At 44.6% G+C, this 17,629-nt stretch overlaps 2 non-coding genes across 2 annotated transcripts; both read right to left on the reverse strand.

Annotated features, from left to right (window-relative positions):
• Nucleotides 1-1,476: 1,476 nt before the first annotated feature.
• On the reverse strand, nt 1,477-1,570 carry trnai-uau (transfer RNA isoleucine (anticodon UAU)). The gene is made up of 2 exons: nt 1,533-1,570; nt 1,477-1,512 (listed from the first exon to the last, which is right to left on the reverse strand). It is a non-coding gene; the product is annotated as a tRNA-Ile (tRNA).
• Nucleotides 1,571-9,695: 8,125 nt separating this feature from the next.
• On the reverse strand, nt 9,696-9,769 carry trnan-guu (transfer RNA asparagine (anticodon GUU)). The gene has a single exon. It is a non-coding gene; the product is annotated as a tRNA-Asn (tRNA).
• Nucleotides 9,770-17,629: the final 7,860 nt, after the last annotated feature.

Below are 17,629 nucleotides of genomic sequence, written 5' to 3' on the forward strand. Positions count from 1 at the left end.
TGGGGAGAGGACAGGGGAGAGGAACTAGCTGAGAGCTGGCACGCTCTCGATGGGACGAATGGCCTCCTGCTCAGCGGTAACCATTCTATTAATTTACTTTTGGACTTTGATGCGAATCGAATCAATAAGTTTGAATGTTTCTGTGGATCTGAATCAGCGAGAAGTCCAATGCACGAGCCATTGCAATACTGAGCACAACATTTTTAGTGAAATGTTCAGGAAAATCATTGTTTCTTTTGAATGTGGTGCAGGAATTATGTGGAGATAACCAAAGCGTTTACATATCTTCTCTTTGAAATCGAGTGTTTTTCCGGCCCATTATTATTTACATCAGAGTTATTGATTAAATGTCAAAACGCCTCCACTCCATCCCACATATATGTAAATTTTTCATCCTCCGTTGCAATATTGTGTGCTGGAATAACACAGTGAATATGTAGGTAACATTTGGGGATACATCAATTGCACCTTCGATTACTGTCGAAATGTCCCAAGCAAAGCGATCAGCTGTACTAGGTGAGGCTCGAGCTCACAACCTCGGCATTTCTAGGTGCTTACACTGTCATATAAGTACTGCGCCATATCCAATTCCGTCGCTGGAGTTATGTGCTGATGCTGTGTGGTATTAGTGCTTCCACCATACAGCTGCCTATTCAACCTGTCTTATAATTCCTCCCCTAAAAATCTATCGAGCTTGGGGCAATTGACATTTTCAAGTTTCGCATTGATCGATTTTTGTTAGGCAAGGATATGAAGATTTATGGAATCATTGCAGACAAATGGAATTAAGAATTAGTTAAAAGGGACAGAAACAGAAACAGCTGCAAACAAACGTAGCATTTTATTCATATTTAACAGCAACAATATACGTGCCGTGCGCAACTATGCTGTGGTCAGAGAAAAACGCCCGAAGCTTCCGAAACTCCTGTGGCTTTTCTGTGGCTCTATTTCCTCTCTTCCCTTCCTCCTGCAAGCTGCCAGTTTTTAAACCTTGTTTTTAATGTTGCTCTGGGCGAGGGCATTCCACATTCTCAGAACCATCTCTACCGTTTCATTGCTTGATTTCTATGTTTATTAATTATGAAACTCCTTGATCTACAATGGTAGCGCTTGCGACAATATATTAAAAGGCGGCTTATTGGAAACACGTTGTGATCATAGTTTGGTTTTGTACATAATTGAACCTTTCTCACTCAGAGGGAATGTTATATTTACAATAAACTATATCGTCTAATAAATGTTGGTTCATTCGCTCCCTAGTGCCAGATGAGGAATTGTTTGATCCCCTCATTTATTTCCTGTGGGGAACAGGCACGGGTACTCATTCAGAAATAACCCCCAGATTGACACTGAGATAACCGCAGCAAGAGAGACAGACAGCAGCTTGGTACATGGCGGAAGAGACAAGAGAGATCGATAAATAGGAAACGGCCTCAAACTCTGAAAAGTACAATCATCACATGCAAAAGCATTGGCTGCTCTAGGTGAGGCTCGAACTCACAACCTCGGCATTTCCCGGGCCTGTACTGCTTTATAAGTACCGCGCGCTAACCGGTTGCGCCACTAGAGCTTCACAGCCTGGGGTCTTAGAACTCCCTTCTTATAGCTGCCTGTTCCATCTGTCTAACGAGGAAGAAGGCAAAGAATCATCGAATCATTCAACACAGAAGGAAGCTGTTCATCCCACCGTGTCTGTGCCGACTCTCTGCAAGAAACCTTCAGTTATTGAGACTCCATAGATTTTCGCCATAGACGTGTTTTATTTTTTTGTATAATGTTTTGTTATTTGTAATGAATTTGGAAGTCCGTGCGGCAAATTTATAAATATATTTGTGCATCTATCTGTGAGTTGTAAATAAAATTTTGCGGAACATTGAAAATCAAATTATTTGTGTTCATATATGTGTTATTCTAAATGTATTTGTTTTTATGTCTGTTTTCTTTATGAATTTATCTCTAAGTATCTCCGTGCTATAATTGTATTTACGTTTATTTGCGAGGTGTTTACAGGTAACATAGATACAAAGATATACACAGAAAATACATATATAACAAACACAGATGCACCACAATACTATTATAAATAACTTTGTTGCATTCAAATACATAAACACTAACACAGATATACAAAATATATTTAGATCCCAAAGAACAATTTGCAACTTAACACAGAGACACCAAAATATATTTAGAGCTATCTCTGATCAAATAATATTTTACTCCTTGCGGTCCTCAGCAAATTCTGCTGTGCCTGTGTTTCCTCTGCTTGTGCTCAGTGTAAGGGAAGTTTTAGCCGAACCGGGGTTTATCGTTTCCCAAGGATGGGCTGATGTGCGCTGTCTGAGGCCACGTTCACTGCTATCATTAAAATATAAAAATCATCTGGACTTGTGAATAAAGGCATAATCACAACATCTACAGATGTTTCATCCTGGTACACATATCCATTGCCAAATTAGTTCAACCCCTCACCCGCCCCAGTTGTTAAACTTCCCGCGAGGGCATTGGTCCAAACTCTATTGATGTACAATCCGACCGACTGGAAAAGGTCCCTCCTGCGCCAGAACTGGTCCCAATGCCCCAGGATTCTGTAGCCCAACCTCGTGCACCGTTTATCCAGACATACGTTGCGATTTCTAAACTCAATAGCGCGGGGCACTGGGAATAATCCATAGAATTCCTTTGTGGTCCTGCTCATTAATTTCCTCAATTGCACCTGAAAATCTGATTAAAGGAACTCATCCCCTTGTTTACTTATGTCATTGGTTAGCACATAGATCACGACTTATTCTGCTCCCTTTCGCCCCTGAAAATGTTCTGCACCCACTCAGTGATGTTCTTTACCTGGCAGAAGGGAGGATACACACCACGCATGACTCACGTTTGCCGTGCAGAAAGGTACTGACATTCGAATCCCCAATGACGTCAACATATGTTACTTTTTCGTTTCAGAAGCAAAGAACTGCGAATCTTGTAAATCTGAAATGAAATCAGAAAATGTTGGATATATTCAGCCAGTCAGGCGGCATCTATGGAAAGTTTACTGATGACGGCGTTGTGATTAAATTTGATTGACGTGAAGCGTCAACAATGCAATCCAGATACGGTCCGATATTGTAATCCCAAAGCACCAGTTTGTGAGTATTGAAACCAATGCGGTTACCACGCATTAATCTGGGAGCTAAATTGTTGTTGTTGTTCTGGTAAAGTCGCAACAGCAGAGGACTGCAATGAAATATCCAAGTATTTAAGATAAATATATGTTATACAATTAATAAAACGAGCCAGTTCCAAAAGACATTCAATCTTCAAAACGGTTAACTTCCACGTTTAATTTCCGCCATGTCTGCCGGAGTAAAACACAGGTATTGGCTGTTTTTATTAATTGCAGTCCATTGCTGTTGCGACGAGTTTACTTTCAACATTCTCCCTTTAAACATTCTCACAGAGGCCGCCTGACTGGTTCACGAGTTCTCGACATCAATGTTTACTCACCCCTGTGACCGCCACCTAGTGGTTAGGATGCAGCGCTCGCTCCTTGTCGGCACATGTTCGACGCCCATTCCGGGATTTATTAAATTAAAATGAAGCTTAATAAATTAATTTCATCACATGCTGTGAAAGATTTATAATTATTGCAATCGCCATTGACTACTTGTCACGTTCTGTTTCAGACTGATGGAAATACGTGGCAACAGAGAGCCTGCCAAACTTCCAACAATTGAGGTCCATAAGGGCACGTACGATAAAGCACGCACCCGTCGAGGCCCCTCAAGTGCGCTTCTCAGAGCGCGACGTGCCTGCGCCGAAAACTGGCACTGGGACAGTCAAAATGCCTTGTGACAGATCCAACGCATCTCCAAGAGAAGGGTGCTTGAGGTCGGAGATTTGCGCGATTTTCTCAACTCTTGCCTGGAAGATCTCCTTCAAAATCTTACACCTGGTAAAGGTGATAGAGAGATTGATAGGCAGGGGGAGACAGTTACGTGCATGTCACAGAAAGAGAGAGACAGACAGGTGGTTTTGATGCAGAGGAGACAGTCCTGAGAGAAAGAAAGCGAGACAGAGATTTTGAAAGGGAGAGAGAGAGACAGACTAGGGGGAGGGGAGACATAGAAACATAGAAAATAGGTGCAGGAGTAGGCCATTCGGCCCTTCTAGCCTGCACCGCCATTCAATGAGTTCATGGCTGAACACGCAACTTCAGTAGCCCATTCCCGCTTTCTCGCCATACCCGTTGATCCCCCGAGTTGTAAGGACTACATCTAACTCCTTTTTGAATATATTTAGTGAATTGGCCTCAACAACTTTCTGTGGTAGAGAATTCCACAGGTTCACCACTCTCTGGGTGAAGACGTTTCTGCTCATCTCGGTCCTAAATGGCTTACCCCTTATCCTTAGACTGTGACCCCTGGTTCTGGACTTCCCCAGCATTGGGAACATTTTTCCCGCATCTAACCTGTCTGAACCCGTCAGAATTTTAAACGTTTCTATGAGGTCCCCTCTCATTCTTCTGAACTCGAGTGAATACAAGCCAAGTTGACCCAGCCTTTCTTGATAGGTCAGTACCGCCATCCCGGGAATCAGTCTGGTGAATCTTCGCAGCTCTCCCTCAATACCAAGAATGTCCTTCCTCAGGTTAGAAGACCAAAACTGTACACAATTCTCCAGGTGAGGCCTCACCAAGGACCTGTACAACTGTAGCAACACCTCGCTGCCCCGTAATCAAATCCCCTCGCTATGAAGGCCAACATGCCATTTGCTTTCCTAACCGCCTGCTGTACCTGCATGCCAACCTTCAATGACTGAAGTACCATGACACCCAGGTCTCGTTGCACCTCCCCTTTTCCTAATCTGTCACCATGCAGATAACAGTCTGTCTCTCTGTTGTTACCACCAAAGTGAATAACCTCACATTTATCCACATTATACTTCATCTGCCAAGCATTTGCCCACTCATCTAACCTATCCAAATCGCTCTGTAGCCTCATAGCATCATCCTCACAGCTCACACTGCCACCCAACTTAGTGTCATCCGCAAATTTTGTGATACTACATTTAATCCCCTCGTCCAAATCATCAATGTACAATGTAAACAGCTGGGGCCCCAGCACAGAACCTTGCGGTACCCCACTAGTCACTGCCTGCCATTCTGAAAAGTACCCATTTACTCCGACTCTTTGCTTCCTGTCTTACAATCAGTTCTCAATCCAGGTCAGCACACTACCCCCAATAACTTGTGCTTTAACTTTGCATATTAATCTCTTGTGGGACCTTGTCGAAAGCCTTCGGAAAGTCCAAATATACCACATCAACTGGTTCTCCCTTGACAACTATTTGGAAACATCCTCAAAAAATTCTAGAAGATTTGTCAAGCATGATTTCCCTTTCACAAATCCATGCTGACTTGGACCTATCATGTCACCTCTTTCCAAATGCGCTGATATGACATCCTTAATAATTGTTTCCATCATTTATCCACAACCGATGTCAGGCTGACCGGTCTATAATTCCCTGTTTTCTCTATCCCTCCTTTTTTAAAAAGTGGGGTTACATTGGCTACCCTCCACTCGATAGGAACTGATCCAGAGTCAATGGAATGTTGGAAAATGATTGTCCATGCATCCGCTATTTCCAAGGCTACCTCCTTAAGTACTCTGGGATGCAGTCCATCAGGATTTATCGGCCTTCAATCCCATCAATTTCCCCAACACAATTTCCCGACTAATAAGGATTTCCCTCAGTTCCTCCCCCTTACTAGACCCTCTGACCCCTTTTATATCCGGAAGGTTGTTAGTGTCCTCCTGAGTGAATACCGAACCAATGTACTTGTTCAATTGGTCCGTCGTTTCTTTGTTCCCCGTTATGACTTCACCTGATTCTGACTGCAGGGGACCTACGTTTGTCTTTATTAACCTTTTTCTCTTTACATATCTATAGAAACTTTTGCAATCCGTCTTAATGTTCCCTGCAAGCTTCTTCTCGTACTTCATTTTCCCTGCCCTAAGCAAACCCTTTGTCTTCCTCTGCTGAGTTCTAAATTTCTCCCAGTCTCCGGGTTCGCTGCTATTTCTGGCCAATTTGTATGCCACTTCCTTGGCTTTAATACTATCCTTGATTTCCCTTGATAGCCACGGTTGAGCCACCTTCCCTTTTTTATGTTTACGCCAGAAAGGAATGTACAATTGTTGTAGTTCATCCATGCGGTCTCTAAATGTCCGCCATTGCCCATCTAACAGTAAAGCAGACTGCGATGTTTGGAGGAATAATGGTGGCATTGGTGTTGATTAGAGTTTGGATAATATTTAGATGGGTCATCGTGCAGGCTCGAGCACAGCAGGCTCAAATACAAAACAGACTGCAGCCCAGATAGAGACATGAAGTGATCGAGGTGTTACGACTATAAAGAATATGGATAACCTAACCCTTACCTCCGATTCCACAGAGTGACGGCGACACAAGTAGACCAGAACCTAACACCTGGTGACGACCAGGCTATCTGTTTAAAATTTGCAGATAAAACCATCACAGCGATGGGACCGCAGTGGTGACTTCGACTCTGGGGACTCATGATATTGGGAACCTTGAGGCACACACAAGCACTGGATAATACAGACGGACTACGAGAGATGCAGCACACGCAAGAAAGACACAACTGTATCAACTATAGGGTTTTGTTTACTTTGACTGACGAAATATGCATTCCAGCAGTCAAGGACTGGAGCAAGGACAGAACTTATTTTAACGCGTGGCTGCAATGAATCCGGATAAGAATAGAGTATGTGTGCGATGCTCCACGGGTATAAGGAGCAGTTGCATTAGACGAAGGGAGGCCGGGGCGGCCCGATGAATGTACCTTAGGAATAATTTGCATGCCTCCTGCCCAGCCACAACCGTTAGTCACCCACAAAGAGGGGGTGGGACTGTGTGGATACTATGAGGAGGTAGAGGCTGCCGCAATATCGTTGTATGTATGCTTCTCACCCCCTCCGACACCACGCCCCATAAGAACCACCACACTCCCCATGGAATTGTCATGTCCAACAATTACAAGGGGACCGGAAAATTGGATTGTGCTGTCCAATGAGGGTGAACTATTGTATGATAATGTCAAGCATGAAATTGTGCCTGTCCTGATCAATATCTCAGGTATACAGATGCCGGAATATTGTACAGAACAGGCAAGAAATTTGTATAATGTATTAAGTAAAGTTGGAATAAAGCAGGCTGCCGATGCCATGGGTGCCAGTAGATTCCAAGGACAGGAGCCAGTTCATAGGACTAAGAGGGAAATAGTTAATGATGTTGCGACCGTTTTAATGCTGGAACCTCCACAGTAAACTCACTGGACATACAAAGGCTAAATGAAAGGGTGGAGCAGCTTGAAGGGGTGATGAAGGGATTATTAGAACGGCAGAGCAGACTCAGGAAGGTCATTAAGGGGACTAAGACTCAGAGTAGGCCAGTGTGTCAGACTCTACAACTAACTACAGGCAAAGATTGAAATACTGGAGAAGGATACTGACCAAGAATTACAAAACCAGAGTTGGTGGAGGAGGGTCAGGGACTGGGGCATGAACGTAAATATCCACCCCTGGATTGGAATAATATCACACATACTGGTAGGGATACAGCTGGTCTTACTACGAACATGGAGAGTCATGGCCTGTCGATCCTGCAGGCATTATGCACGACAAAGGAGTATCAGAACAAGGGCTCAAGTAAATAAAGTGACTTGTCCAGCAGTGGGACAGGGGAATCTGAACTATATCAATTTGATCTAAGCAACTGGGACTTCTGAACCACGTGACTGGCCAGCACGTTGTGACAGGAAGTACCGGGTGGTACATAAAAATATAAGTCGAGTAAAAAATAATGTTGTCGGTTAAAGGAGACTAGGATTAGTCCATTACCGAAAGGGGGGATTGTTGTAGGGCAAAGGCAAAGGCACCTGCTTAATATATGTATGCATATATGTATGTGTAAAATGGTAACCAGATACAAAATGGCTGCCAGGGATTCTGCAAAGCACTAGGGGAATTCAGCTAACAGTTAGCTTGGATACATTTTTGGGTAGCTGATGACACTGCAGTTCCATGTACAGGAAGACTGGAAAGAGCGAGCTCAGCTGAACGTCCTTAATCAACAAACCACAGACAAGATGTCCCAGCAGAATACTGAACAAAGAAATTCCTGTGACTGTATAATGATAAGGAGGTTAGGTGCAGACAGAACCCAAGGACAGTAGAGATAAGGGGATCTGGAGAATCTCACGAGGCCATGAATAAGCCCCAGCTAAAACATGAGGTGATCAGACAGTCCCCTGGTGCCTGGGGGCCAATTCCATTGTCCCAGTCGAATCGATTTGTAATTTATAGTCCTTATGATTGGATTGTGTCCAGCTGACATGGGCTAAGTAATTGTAATGAACTGTTGTAAAACATATAAATATCGATGAATTTCTTTGTTCGGTGGAGTGGAATGCCTGGAGTTGGACCAGAGGCTCTCTCCCCACCTGTGTAATAAAGGCCATTTTGGGATTGGAACCGACCCCGAATGTCGAGTGATTCTTCCAGAAAAAGATTTGTGCTAACATAACCCGTGCTGTACCAGCCCTGGGAGAGATTGATGGGAAAGTGTATAGGGAGCTTTACTCTGTATCTAACCCCGTGCTGTACCTGCCCTGGGAGAGATTGATGGGACAGTGTAGAGGGAGCTTCACTCTGTATCTAACCCCGTGCTGTACCAGCCCTGGGAGAGATTGATGGGACAGTGCAGAGAGAGCTTTACTCTGTATCTAACCCCGTGCTGGATCTGTCCTGGGAGAGATTGATGGGACAATGTAGAGGAAGCTTTATTCTGTGTCTAACGTGTACTGTACCTGCACTGGGAGGCTTTGATGTGACTGTGTAGTGGTAGCATTACTCTGTATTTAACATTATTGCCCTTTTTAATCCACTTGTTTCACACCAAAACAAATCGTAACCATGATGTGAATTTAACGCCACGTGATTCTTTGAAATCATCTTTAAATGATTGGGTAAAACCATTCCTTATGCCACCGAAAAACAGCTTTGATTCCAGGTCTCGGCGATAAATTTTAGAACACCATTTTTAAATTCAAAACCTAATTATATTGACGACATGCAGCCAACGTGCAAAAGTAAGAATTCTTTTAATCACCGTTAATTAGCCGATAACCTTCTTCAGAATGAAATAAATAATAATATCATTACTGAGGAACAGTGGTATCTTCAATCATTCATTTTCTCTTTACATGTGATGAAGTGTTATCCCTATCTCATTTACACGCTGTATGAGAATGGTTTAAAATTGTAAGTGTTTATGACTCAGTTGTCAAACCATTGATTGTGTGTGTGCCGATTCTTGATAGGAGGAGCACTTGAGACCGTAGTTCCAGTTCTTTCTATGTATCAACAGAATCAATTTCCACCAGTTTCTTTAAACCCAATAACATAATTTATTTCGAGTGGGCTGGATGGAGGAAGATGATCCATGTAAAAAATTGTTATCGTTTTACGTGAACTGAATGCTCATAAAATATTGGATTGGGAACTAATTGGATAATAGCACAGCTGGCAACATTTGCGGAATAGATTCGTGCAGCCAAAACGCACAATGACAAGCTGGGACTGTGCGGCACCGAATACTCGGGGAAAAACAGTTAAACACTTCTTCCCTGGGTGGGCTCGAACCACCAACCTTTCAGTTAACAGCCGAACGCGCTAACCCATTGCGCCACAGAGACTGATGGAAGTATAAGGTTCAAGGCATCCCAAACCAGGGTGTTAGACAGTTAAAGCTTCAGATTGCTCTGACCGGGATGGAACTTGTCCACTCTCAGTGGTACTTTTCACAAATAAATGGAGGGACATTCATTGTGGATGTGTGGAAGCAGTCTGGTCCCGCACACGGCAGACACATCCATGTCACCGCAAACCAGCTCTCCCACAACCGGTGTGATCTACCTTCCAGCCCTCCAGTGCCTTGTCTGTGACAAAGTATTCTGATTGTCCCGAAGCCGGTGTTCGGTTTGAATTCATTTTCAGCTCCTGACTGCGGATATTCCTGTGATTAAACAGGAACTAAATGCTAACAGGGACAGTTGGATTCACCGTTTCTTTGCTTGGTGAAATTTCAAAGATTGAAAGCGACACACATCAACCCCAAACCTCCCGTGAGATGGAAGCCCTGTTGCTGTTTCAAGCTTTAATGCGGGAACAAGCAGAAATTATTCAAAGAAAGTCCAAGTCCCTGGGAGGCCTGATTATTTGCACCAAACTCCTTTGCAAAGATTTGAGGTTCATGTTTGGTGATCTGGGAACATCTTTTGCCAAACTACAACACTTCAAACATAACTCAACGGCCTTAAAGCGCTTTGGGGTGACATGGGTCCTGAAAGGCACTGCAGAAATGGAAGTCCTTCTTTCCAAAAGTTCGATGCAATTTCAAAATTTGCGAGCAATATCAGGGCTCCTCTGGGATCCCTCGTAAATTTCAATGAACAACTCCGAAGGGAGAATCATAGCCCGAGACCAAGGAGCCAACTGTTTGACAAACGTGAAGATTAGGTGCAACCATGATCAAAGCATTTTTGTGTGTGTCGCTATTCAGAACATAAGAACTTAAGAACTAGGAGCAGTAGTAGGCCATATGGCTCCTCGAGCATGCTCCGCCATTTAATATGATCATGGCTGATCCGATCATGGACACATCCCTGCCACTTCCCCATAAGCCTTATTCCCTTATCAGTTAAGAAGCTATCTCTGTCTTAAATTTATTTAATGTCATGGCTTTCTCAGCTCTCTGAGGCAGTGAGTTCGGCAGATTTACAACCCTCTGAGAGAAGAAATTCCTCCTCATCACAGATTTAAATGGGCGGCCCTTTATTCTGAGATTATGCCCCCTAGTTCTAGTCTCCCCTATCAGTGGAACCATCCTCTCTGCATCCACCTTATCAAGCTCCCTCATTACCTTATACATTTCGATAAGATCACCTCTCATTCTTCTGAATTCCAATGAGTAGAGGCCCAACCTACTCAACATTTTCTCATAAGTCAACCACTCATCTCCGGAGTCAACCCAGTGAACCTTCTCTGAACTGCCTCCAAAGCAAGTATATCCTTTCGTAAATATTGAAAGTGTTTGTGATCCTCGCTCAATTGCCAGACGGACGGTTTGAATTGCCCCCACCTTACGAAAGTTCTAGATCTGGGAATTATTATTCAGAGTGTAAATTAAATGAGTCACGGAAAGGGCTGCTTCGGTGATAAATCATAGTATATTTATTTGGTGTAACATACACTGGCTAAAACATGCACTGCTAAACGAAATGTCTCTGTGGAGTTTAAAATCCCGGTTACAAACAACATACATACAGTACAGAAATAAACCTAGTAACACGCAGTAATTCCCTGGTGGATTCTAACCCCACCCCTACCAATGAATTACCCTCCCCAGAATAGCCCTGAAAAGCTTCACTTCTGAGAAAACCCTGAGCCCTTATCCAGCTGGCCTGGGATATCTGGTTACTGGCTTGGGACACTCGCGACCATATTCACCACCACACGCAGCCCGTTTCCTTGCTCAGCTCAGCTGTGGGAAGTCACTGCCTGGTCTTCAGTCTCTGTGGCTTATTCTGCAGTACTGCGGCCCCTTCCTCTGCTGCATCGATCGGTGGAGCGAGAGCAAGAGGGAGAGCGGGCTCTCTCTCGACATAAGTTACAAGCTGCAAGCTTCACACCAAGCTCCAAGCTAAAAATAAAGTGGAAAGGACCCTGTCTTTCTGGGAGTCTTGCTACCCCTATCTTTCCCGCAAAACTTTAAAACCCCTTTGTTTCTAAGCACGGTTACTTAGTCAGTGATGGGCCATCCCACCCATGCATTGGGCTGATGGCCCTTAGTCTGGGCATCTCTCTGAGCCTTTGTGTTGGGAAAGACCCAGCTCCTCCTTGGCTGGCCAGGCTGGTGGGTCATTGTTCTGTGTCTCCTTCTGAGATGGAGGTGAGAAGTGCTTTTACAAATTAGAGTGGCTTTGTCAGTGGCCCCCCTTCCTAGCCAACAGCTCTTTTGTCAATGGATGACTGACAGGTCTTTTGTCCCAGCGCACTGCCATGCGGTCTCTGGAGTTTTATCAAAACCAGCTTTTTCACATATCTGCGCAGGGTGTCCCCATCACAGGGAAAATAGTATCATTCGCCAATCTCTCCTTGACAATTCACGCCTCATATCTTCAAAGTTACCCTTCTTTAAGTTCTGGAACATGGTCTCTGAATAAACTGTTTCATTCTCCATCCTAATGCAGAATTCCACCATATTATGGTCACTCTTCACCAAGGGGCCTCGCACAACGAGATTGCTAATTAATCTTCTCTCATTACACAACACCCAGTCTAAAATGGCCTCCCCCCTACTTGGTTCCTCGACATATTGGTCTAGAAAACCATCCCATCTGCACTCAAGGAATCCTCCTCCACCGTATTGCTTCCAGTTTGGTTCGCCCAATCTATTTGCATATTAAAGTCACCCATTATATGCTGCACCCTTATTGCATGCACCTCTAATTTCCTGTTCGATGCCACGGAGTGATGACAGAGTGAGTTAATTATGTTGGGGGATATAGAGAGCGACAATACTGAGGGGAGTGGGCGGCAAGACCGACCGACAGGTGAGAAACGGATGGAGACAAACTGGGTAGGTGGGAGATATGATTGATGACAAAAAGAGAGATAGACGTGGAAGGCAGAAGGGAGGAGGCAGGCGGCGGAGAATGATGGAAGGGGGAAGTGCGTTACAGACAGGGTAGGCAGAAATGAAAGACTGACGAATGCAGATAGAGAGCGACAGACAGAGGCAGACGGGGTTGAATGGTGGAAGGGGACAGTAATTGACAGACAGGGGAGACAGAAGGGCGTTAGCCAGAAAGATAACACACTGGGCTGAGTTCGAGATAAAGAGAGAGAGACAGACGGTGGGGTGAGGCAGTGAGAGTGGGAGAGAGGGATGAGACAGACGTGTAAGAGACAGATAAATAGAGAGTTTGGTGAAACAATCGGGGCAAACAGGGCGAAACCGCGAGAGAAACAAATGGGGCAGACAGCAACGGCAGACAGATGAGGAGACAGAGGCAGAGAAAGAGGCATACAGGAGAGACAGGACCAGAAAGACATACGAGGAGGCAGAATGAGACAGACATGCGGCGGATCAGAGCGAGAGACAGACACGGGTAGGAGGTTGGGGAGAGAGATAGAGTGATGGAGTCTGGCGGTGGAAAAAGACAGATGGCAAGACAGAGAGAGGCAGGTGGTGGAGAAAGAAGGAGGAGACAGACCTGGAAAACACCGAGAGAGAGAGAGCGAGAGAAACCACAGGGTAGCAGAGTGGGAATGTTACTGAACTACTAATCCAGAGGCCTGGTCTGAAGATCGCCGAGATGCAAGTTGAAATCCTGCCACGGCAGCTGCAGAATTTAAATTGAGTTAATTTCATGAATCTGGATTGAAAGAGCTAGTATCAGAAATGACCATGTTAATACTGGATTGTCATAATAATCCATCTGGTTCACTAATGTCCTTTAGGGGATGAAATATGCCCTCCTTTCCTGGTCTGGGCTAAACGTGATTCCAGACGCAGAGCAATGTGGTTGACACTTCAATGCCCACTACAATGGCCCAGCGAGACATTCAGTTGAATCAAACTGCAGCAACAAAGTCGGCACTGCGGGAGTCTCTTCACCACACGGACTGCAGCGGTTACAAATAGTCGGCTCACCACCACCTTCTACGGGGCAGTTTCAGAAGGGCAATAAAGGAAGGAAGGCCTTGGTAGCGACGCCCACATTTCTGAATTAATTTTTTTTTAAACTTTGGAGACAGGGAAAGAGGCCGACAGAGAGAGATATAGAGACAGAGGCAGACGGCGGGGTAATAGATGGGTCAAACAAAGTAACAGAGATGAAGAGACAGTGAGGAGACAGACGTGGGGAGAAAGTGGGAGAGAACCAGAAGGCGGAGTCAGATAGACAGATCGGCGAGGTAAAGAGAGATAAACATTTGACGGTGACAGAGATAATGAGAGATTGATAGACAGGGACAGACGGGTTTGATGAAGAAGTGTGTACAGGTGTGGAGGGTTAGAGTGGGTCAGACGCGGGAGAGAAATGGGCAGAAATAGAAAAGCCAGGGAGAAAATGACGTGGTAGACAAAGAAAAAGAGCTGGGGGAGCGAGAGACAGAGAGAGAGAGCAACAAATTGGGTGTGTTGGGATAGTGATTGACTGGAAGAATGGTGCATTGCGACAGGCTGCGGAAGGTAGATGATATGTCACAAAGACAAAGGCTGAGACGGTGCTCGACGGGAATCGGAAAACTGGTGAGCCAGAGGGGCAGCAGAGAGAGCGAGAGAAAGACAGGCGAGAGATTGGAAGGTGATAGAGTGCGGCGGGGCGGGGGGACAGAGAGAGAGAGAGACCTACAGGAGGTGATAGAGAGAGAGCGAGAGACCGTGTGGTGTAGATAACCGACTGGAAATGTAAAAGAAGGATACAGAGTGTGTGAGGCTGATGGTGGTAGACAGACGGGAGGATGTAGAAGGGGAGAGAGATACAGCAGAGGGAAACGGCCAAGACAGAAATAGAACAGACGAACCAGATAGACACAGAAAAGTTAAGGAGGGAGAGAGCAAGACTGGGGAGACAGAGAGGGTGACAAACGGGGGAGCTAAACAGGAGGGAGACAGGGAGGTAACGACAGAGACAGACAGTGAGAGAGAAAGGTTGACAGACGGCGGGGCCAGACGGACGGAGAACTGCAAGGGACAGACTCGAGAGACAGACGGGAGAGGGAAGGAGGGGGAGAGACTGATGGGCACAGATGGGGAGACAGAAATAGAGATAACAGCAGAGGAAAGCAAAAGACAGTGGGAGTCAGACGGAGAGACAGGCGGGAGGTGCACAGAGAAAGACAGACGGGGGTTACACAAGTGGCGCGAAAGACGCGGAGTGACATGTTGGGTAAGAGAGTGTTGGAAACAGATGGGGAGATAGAAAGAAAGACAGACGTGAGGAGACAGAGAACGACAAACAAACGGGGAGGCACTTTCCAGTTCCGCTCTCTCGTCCAATTTTAGTGAATAAAAATGTAATTGGCACTGTAAATAGTGTCTTGCAACATAACGTTGCAAAGAGACGCTTCTTATGTATTTGTGAAAATAACTATGCAGATATAGGTCCCAGTGACAAAGTGTAAATTATTTCATATTGAACCTAAGAAAGATGGATCAGAGTATATTATACTTAGAAAATGTGCCTGATAATTGATATTTAGAGGTGCAAGTACTGAAATATCTGCTAATCCCCCTGTTTTTGATGGTCATAATTCCCCTGTTTCTGAAACTCCTAATTTCCATGTACCCGGAGCTCTGAATTCCCCATGTTTCAAGAGCTCCTCATTCCTCTGTTTCCGGAGCTCCTTATCCCTCTGTCTCAGGAGCTCCTAATTCCCCTGTTTCTGGAGCTCCTTATCCCTCTGTTTCAGGAACTTCTAATTCCCCTTTTTCTGGAGCTCCTTATCCCAATGTTTCTGGAGCTCCTAATTCAGCTGTTTCTTGAGCTCCTTATCCCTCTGTTTCAGGAACTCCTTATGGGTCTGTTTCTGGAGATCCGAATTCTCCATTTTCTTGCATTTCTCATTTATCTATTTCAGCAGCTTCTAATTCTCCAGTTTCAGATGCTCCTCATTTCCCTATGTCAGGAACTCCAGATTATCCTCTTTCTGGCGCTCCAATTACACTGTTTCTGCAGCTCCTCGTTCTACTGTTTCAGTAGCATCTTTGTCCCATGTTTTGGAGTAAATAATGCCCCTGTCACTGGTCCTCATAATTCCCCTGTATCAGGTGATCCTAGTTCACCTCTTTTTTCAACTGCTAACTCTCCTTTTCTGCTGCTCCTAATTACCCTGCTTTATAACTGAAAGTGCTGGAGCTCTTAATTTTCCTCTTTCTAATTACCCTATGTCTGGCGCTCCTACTTTCCCTGATTATGATGCCCTCTTTTAACTTCCCAGTAATTGGAGCTAAGAATTCCATTTTAACTGTAGCTGTCTCGTAATTTCCCTGTTTATGGAGCTCTCTACTAATTTTCAGGTTTCTGTTACGGTCTCCTAATTTCCCCGTACCTGGAGGTGCTAATTCCCCTGTTTCTGTTGATCCTAATTCTCCGTGTTTCTGGAGATTCGAATTCAACTGTTTCTTGATCCTATTTCCCATCATTCTAGGGCACTCTCATTCCGTTTTTTCTGGAGATCAACCAATGCTGATGTTTCTGGAGCTCCTAATTACCTTGTTTCGGATCTCCGAATTCCTGTGTTTCCGGAGCTCCTAGTTCCCCTTTTCTGCTGCCCCATCCCAATTCATTCTTTTTATGAATATCCTAACTCCGCTGTTTCAGCAGCTCCTACTTCTGCTGTATCTGGTGCATTTAATTCCACGTGTGTACACAACCTGAAGTAATGAAAGCCGTTTGCTTTAACAAGCTGATGGCACATTTTCAACATTGTCGATCTGCTTGCATAGGCAGGACAAGCGGTGAAGTGAACATTCTTGCAGAATATTTCTGTTTGGATGCAAAAAGCAGGGCATTGAATGCCTAGCGTTGATTCAAACGGGAGAGGAGGTGGCCCAGAGTTTAATGCGAATAACTGCTAATCCATTGTGATCGGCATGCGTGGCTCCGAATCCCATACTCGTCCTTATTGTGCAAAACGTTTGAAGCCTCTTGTTGTTTTGTCAATCACATAAAACCTCATGGTCTAATTTGCATTTTACTGCCAAGGATGCTGTACTTTGGTTATGTCATGTCTCAAATGAATATAGGGCCTGTAATTCCAGCCTCACTGGGTCTGCACGGAGTAATTACGCAACCGGCAAGGACCCACAAAAGCCCTTCTTTGGCGTGCGAGGTGCATGCACTGAAAACCAGGTTTTCCAATGTCAAATTCTTGCTTGTCAGACACAACGCTTTTTCAGGAGAATGACAATCGCGTGAGTATGTACTATTCGCCCATCAATTGCCCAGCGAATGTCCTTAAATTGCTTGCGCCTGGGAAAAGAAGGTGCATAGCCTGCTTTTATCAGCGTAAGTGTTTTATAACATGTAAAAAATATAAAAACATATAGAAATAAAATGTAATAACATTTTTATGTATGAAAACTCTGTCCACTAAGGAAGGTTTATTTTAAACCCTAAATATCAACATTTAAAAAAATCCGAATAATATATTTTTTTCCAACACATTTGTTAACTTAAATTTAAATTAATATTACATACCTGAGGTGTTTTTTTTTTACTTTTATGTGTGTTTGGGTGATGGGGGCGTTTTCATTCGTAATACTGAGAATCCCTACTTCCCAGATGCTATTATTACCAATGATAATACTGTACCTTCATTGGCTGTCCAGAGCCACGTGAATCCAGCTTCTCCCTCCGCAACTCCAAGACGTGAATGCACTGCGAATCGCGGGAAGAGAAGGTCTCAGATGCGGAGGGTGCAGGAGCAAAAGGTAGGTGTGGAACGTTTTCACTATTTGCAGCCGAGCGCCTGGGGTAAGCCGA

This window comes from Pristiophorus japonicus, unplaced genomic scaffold (genome assembly GCF_044704955.1).
Source record: "Pristiophorus japonicus isolate sPriJap1 unplaced genomic scaffold, sPriJap1.hap1 HAP1_SCAFFOLD_210, whole genome shotgun sequence".
NCBI lineage: Eukaryota > Metazoa > Chordata > Chondrichthyes > Pristiophoridae > Pristiophorus > Pristiophorus japonicus.